We start from the raw sequence: 6,396 nt of genomic DNA, 5'->3' as shown, positions 1-6,396 counted from the left end.
GAAGTGATTAAAAGTGAGGTGCTTTTGAAAAAAATGTTTATAATCTGTTTTGTTCCTGAGCAGCACAAAAATGTAGCTGTCAAATAAGGGCTGCTTAAAAATAGTCATTAAAAATTATAACTCTGTCTTGGAATCAATGACAAGTTATTTATTTATTTATTTATTTTTCATTTTAAAGTCAAAAAGGTGTTGGTGTTGCTAGCATAAGCTTTTCTTTAGCAGGTCACATATGAACTCAGGTGAAACATTATCAAGAGACAAACTAACTAAAGGTAGCCAGTCAAGTAATTTTATATATTATACATTTAGTACAATTAATACTAAATGAGTCATATCTTAACAAAAATAAATAATAAAAAGTAGGCGCTGTTGGGATTTATGTTTTTGCTCCTCCTTCCTCCTAGCACTCCTGAGTGGCTGATCATAGGACACAGGTGCTCCTCATTTGGCTCCAGCATAAAAACCTAGAATTGCTCTTCATTCAGTGCCAATTCGTCTGCTAACCATTGGTATAGTACGCCCACCTAACAAGTGAGTTCTTTTTCCCCCTGTCTTGACTTCAAGTGATTTTGTCTTTGTCCCTCTCGGTTCAGTTTAACCTTTTGTTCCCTGGATTCAGCCACCTGAGTTTCTGCATGTTGGAAATCCCCAGCCACTCCACATTGCCACAGTTTTTCTGGACTTGATCACATTCCTGGATTTTTGTTGTTAAAACAGTTTTTTTAGGCGCTTTGGTTGTCAAGAGGCAATAGGACTGAAGTGACATGTGCCAGAATAAGAAGAAAGTTGATTTCAAATCTGACCTTTCTATAGAAACCAGTGTGGCTAACTTCCCCGGTGTGGCATTTTAGTTACTGAGACAGTGAAGGAAACTTTCCATCATGCCAACAGGTAATTCCAACACATGGCATGGATCCACTGTGTAATACATTATTAAAACATTGCTGGTTCCATTTCTGTGAGACCAGACTGAGCTGAGGCCTGATTGTGGCACTGCCTGATGCTACGTCACCTTTTATGTGAAATTCAGAGAGAGATTTTGTTTTTAGCTGCAAGTGAACAAGTGGAATTTACATAAAAAGTACCTTAGTTTAAAAATGTAATGAAACAGGTGAAACTGAGTGAATATATGTGGTTTCTTTTCACCACCGACGCTGACAACATGGCAAATCAGCCTTGATAATGTGCTAAAAGTAATCATAAAGCTGCTGAACTGTGCGGTCACATGGTGGGGGCTGTGGATGTGTTTATGCCCAGGGGCAAGCCACCTGATATGTCAGCTATGAATAAAGTGTAAGTGGTCAAAGAAGGTGAGGTGAAAGTGGAACTAAAAAAGTAATATAATATATAGTGCAATCAAAGGTGAAACCATCTGACTTAAAGTAGAAGAATGTAGAGTGTTTTTTTTTTTTGTTTTGTTTTGTTTTGTTTTTCTTTAATTATCATAAATGATACATGACATAGACAATCCAAAACTTTCCAAGTAAAATATTCTAATAGTTTTCTATTCAACTGGGTTACTTTCAAACCTGAGAGTTTTGGCCTTCTCTGTTTATTAATTTGAACCCAGTGTGTGTTATTTTTCCCCGCTCTCTTTTATGGTCTACATTCACACTGACGGTAATTTTTTAAATTAGTTTTATTTTCTTTACTTATTGGTAACTTTGTACAAAGATGTACTACATTACTGTATACTCACCACAGGCAGTTTTCCATTACTCTGTTTAAATGATTACTACAGAAAATTGTCACATTACTTTACATTTATCCTGCTCAAATGGGTTGAAAATAAAATTTAAAGTTCATAATTAACTACTGGAAACATCTATACCAGAAAACCTCTACAAATACAGAATAGTATTTTGCAGATATTTTCGGTCTAGTCCATCCAAACCACTCTGAAATGTGATCAACTGCATCTTCCTTGCTTCAGTTATCCTGTTGGCAAACTGAATAGATTTGGTGTAGTTTAGAAAAGCAGGTACATATTTTCCCATTATGAATTTTAGTGATACATAGCAGAACAAAAACGTATGAGAAACAACTATGAATGCAGAGTAGTTTCTCCGATTTGATCGGATGGGTCTGGACTCGATAAAATCGCCAAGCACCATGTTAGCCAAACACCACGTTAGCCAAACACCACGCTCACCCTAACAACAAAAACAAGTAGTGGCAAAGTGCATAAAGTACTGAAATTAGGGTTTTTATGTTTTATTTCATTTTCTCTTTCTGATTTTGAAATGAGGTTACCCACTCAAAAAAATTACATTGAAAAGACAGTGAAAAGATTACTTTGCCAAGCATGAAAGGACATGAAAAGACACCTTTTTTATGACAAAGAAAAATATTGGATATATCAAAAATATTTATGCATCTTTATCATAATGAAAAATGTGTCTTCTTAAGAATGTTACAGCAACACAATGGTCACAAAATACAATTCACAAATATTGACTGGTGCGATTAAAACATAATATAAAACTAAATTACCATGTGATGTCAATTCCTCGAGCATGAACATATTAACACATCAGAACTAGGTTTAGCATTTTCAAACATGAAAAACCCTTACCTGACACTCAAGAACATAGGAATTATTTACATTTCATTATATTAGAGAGCGGTCTACAGTAATTCTATGGCAAATTAGAATGATCATAGGGCAAACAGGGCATTCTAGGGAAATATAGATCAAATTTAGAGTTTGAACTCAAAACCACACTTTGTACACTTCTCTCCAAATCAGGAGTAGTATAATAGAAGAATCTGCTAGCTAGCTAATTGCATAGAAGACAACAGACAACATGTCTTTATTGTACAACTGCTACTTTAACTAACTTTGTTAAAAGTCAGTTAAATCAGTTTAATCTCTGTATTAAAGCAACAACTTTGTTTTTTGTTTCAACTTAACTCCCCCTTTCCCTAGTCTTTAGCATTTCCCTTCCTGCTCTATGCTGTTATTGAGCTAATCACTCAGTTGCTCACAGAAGAATGGCCCCACTCACAACGAAGGCATCACTCACTTACTCACTTCCAGCTCTCAGCAGCAGCAGAGTCACACTCTTACCATTGGGAACATCACCACTCCACCTCAGCTGAAAGTCCAGTAGTTTAAAATAAGTGGTTTTAGCAGTATGACTCAGTGGGAACTGGGAGCAGACTCAAATTAATCAAAAATCTGATTCTCTTTGGTAAGTGACCCATACAAATTTGTGTCAGTGAAAAGAATCGAGTTTCTAAAAGACAGCTGGAATTAGAAACAGTGCATTTATGTAATTTGTAAATAGATATTTTTATGCTCTGACACTGCAAATTCCACAGTACCACAAGCTCAGGGAAAATGTTTTGAGGCCCAGCTTAGGTAAGACAATTAAAGAGAGCTGACACGTCACACACTAATCATTGATGTGAACGGCCACTGACTACATGAATTATTTAAACAGATCGAGCTTCAAATCCCGTTGTCCCCTGATGCCAGTCAGACTTCTCCCACTTAAACCTCACCACACACTCATAAGCCTGAAGACTATTGACATTTTACATTTCACAGAGGCACAAGCTTGTTTGGAGGGAATACTAAGATATTGATATACTGTATTTAAAATACAACAGCGATCATATGCTTTATTTGGGATGTTTTGAAGATCTGTGATTGTGTGCAGACACTCTGGGTGTCATCAGTAATCAAACTGATATCACAAAGTGTGTTTGTGTGATTTATTTGGTTAAATCTGACTCAGTGTATGTTTATCAGCTTCATTCCTGTGCGGCCTGAAGAAATATGCTGCTCCAAATACGCTATTTTTCAACAAATTGCAATAAAAAGAAAGAAAGGAAAAAAAAAAGGTGTGACTGCAGGCAAGATGTTTAGACAGAATGGGGCTGGTAATAGTACAGTTCACACTGAGCCCCCTTTGCTGACAGCAGGGAAATAGATTTTTGCTCATCCCATCAGCAGTATGGAAACACACAAAATAACACAGTCAGGCCAAACTCACTCCCCCGTGGTGTATTATACATTAGGGAATGATAAAAAAAACATCTTGAATTATGCCAAACAACTGAAATGGTAAACAATTGTATATAATGCTTGATGGAAAAATTACAATAAATGAGGAAATGTGACAAAAAGACTTAGACTGTTTGCTCAGCAATTATGTGTGACGCATAAAACTTAGTCTGAATACAGTTTCCACTTCCTCCCAGTATAACTTTAATTCAACTCTAAATTATAAACACTGGTTCACATCTATAACACATACCCTGTGTCATTCATATTTTACAAGTTTTATAGTTATTTCACAATATAGGCTTAAGATTGTGAGATAAAAAAATGTTAAAATTTTTTCTCTAAATGATTACAAGAACAGAAATATGAACAAAAAAAGATTATTAGAAAAATAATTTTGCCATTTTACACTCTGCTATTTAATCATTTGATTGGAAAGACATGTACTTTAGTCGCTTCCGGAGGCAAATCCTCACAGTTACTGGAAGTAGAATCTTTACTGTTGCCATTTTAGGGACTTTGTATTGTATTCACGAGCCTCTGGCATCGCTTCTTTAAAAAAAAAGACAATTCTTGCAACTTTTTTCTTCTCCAAGATCTTGCATCAATGATGTGAGTCGAAGCGTAAAGCCTTCTTTAGCACAGCCCAAAGATTCTCAAAAGGGTTCAGGTCTGGACTCTGTGTTGGCCAACCTATGTGCGAAAATGATGTCTCTTACACCCTGAACCACTTTTTCACAATTTGAGCCGATGAATCCTGATAAAGTTATCTTGGAATATGTCCGTGTCATCAGGAAAGAAAAAAAAAATCCATGGATGGAATAACCTGCTCATTTAGTACATACAGGTATCAGCTGACCTCATTCTTAGGACACTCTCTGAACCTAGACCTGACCAACTGCAGCAACCCCAGATCATAGGCTGCCTCCACAGTCTTGTACAGTAGACACAAATTATGATGGCTGCATCACTTCATCTGTCTCTCTTCTTACCCTGATGCTCCCATCTGCCTGGAACAGGGTAACTCTGGACTCATCAGACCACATGATCTGTTGACAAAGACCAGAAAGAGGGCCCACATTACACCAATTTTAAAGTCTCTGCACTGGCTCCCCGTCAGCTTCAGAATTGATTTTAAGATTCTTTTATTGGTTTTTAAGTCTCTTAATGGTCTTAGCCCACCTTATTTATCTGATTTGCTTTTATCTTATGAGCCCACTAGACCCCTCAGGTCCTCTGGTACTGGCCTTTTAACTGTTCCCAGAGTAAAAACAAAAACCCACGGCGAGTCCTCCTTTTATTTCTACGGCCCTCGTATGTGGAACAGCCTGCCTGAGGACGTGAGGGGAGCACCTAGTGTGGATATATTTAAAAACAGACTCAAGACCCACCTTTTTAGTTTAGCATTTTAATCATTACTTTTATTATTACTATTGTATTTATTCATTTCTTTATTCTTAACACACAGGCTGTATTCAGCTTCTATTTATTTATCATTTATGTATTTGTTTTATCATTTTGTATTCTCTTATTTCATGGGTTCTTTTATTTTATGGGTCTTAGCAATACTACTTTTATTATATGGTTTTTAGATTGTCTTAGATTAGTTTTACAGTGTTTTATCTCAGTGTTTCCCCACATCACTAGACCCCAGAATTTACGACAGCGTTTCCTTGGTCCTTTTAACTTGCTTTTACCCTCTGTGATGTGTGTGTGTGTTTGACGAGAAGGGGGAGGGGGGGGGGCTTGCTGCTATTGGGTTGGGGTTCTGGGGGATTTTACCATCTGTAAAGCACCTTGAGTTGCTATTTGTATGTATGAAAGGTGCTATATAAATAAAGTTTGATTTGATTTGATTTGATTTGATTTGATCTCCTTCCATTGCTCCAGAGTCCAATCTTTATGCTCCCTGGCAAATTGAAGCCTTTTTCTCCAATTATCCTCACTGATTGTTGGTTTTTCTAATGGCTACACAGCTGTTGAGTCCCAATCTCTAGAGTTCCCTTCACATTGTTCATGTGGAAACGCTCTCACTTTCACTATTAAACATTGCCCTGAGATCTGCAGGTAAATTTTTTTTTTTTTTTTTTTTTTTTTTACCATCTGACTTCACCAAACTTTTATGTGTTTACCGATTACCATCATTCAGGATTTTTTCTGACCATATCTTCTTTATAGATAATGGTTTCCCTTTATCCTTCCAGTTTTCATTCATTGGACAGGTCTTAACCTAAATTTAGTAGTTTCTGCATGATTTGATCAGTGATTTGACCCTTCTTAAACAGGCTAACATCTTTTCCACGACTATGGGATATGGCTTTACACATGCTTGTTTATGAAATCCCTATTTGCTTAGTGAAATCCCGAAATCCTTCTGGCGACTT

This window comes from Melanotaenia boesemani, chromosome 16, assembly GCF_017639745.1.
Source record: "Melanotaenia boesemani isolate fMelBoe1 chromosome 16, fMelBoe1.pri, whole genome shotgun sequence".
In the NCBI taxonomy this organism is placed as follows: domain Eukaryota; kingdom Metazoa; phylum Chordata; class Actinopteri; order Atheriniformes; family Melanotaeniidae; genus Melanotaenia; species Melanotaenia boesemani.
This window is presented reverse-complemented; position numbering follows the sequence as displayed.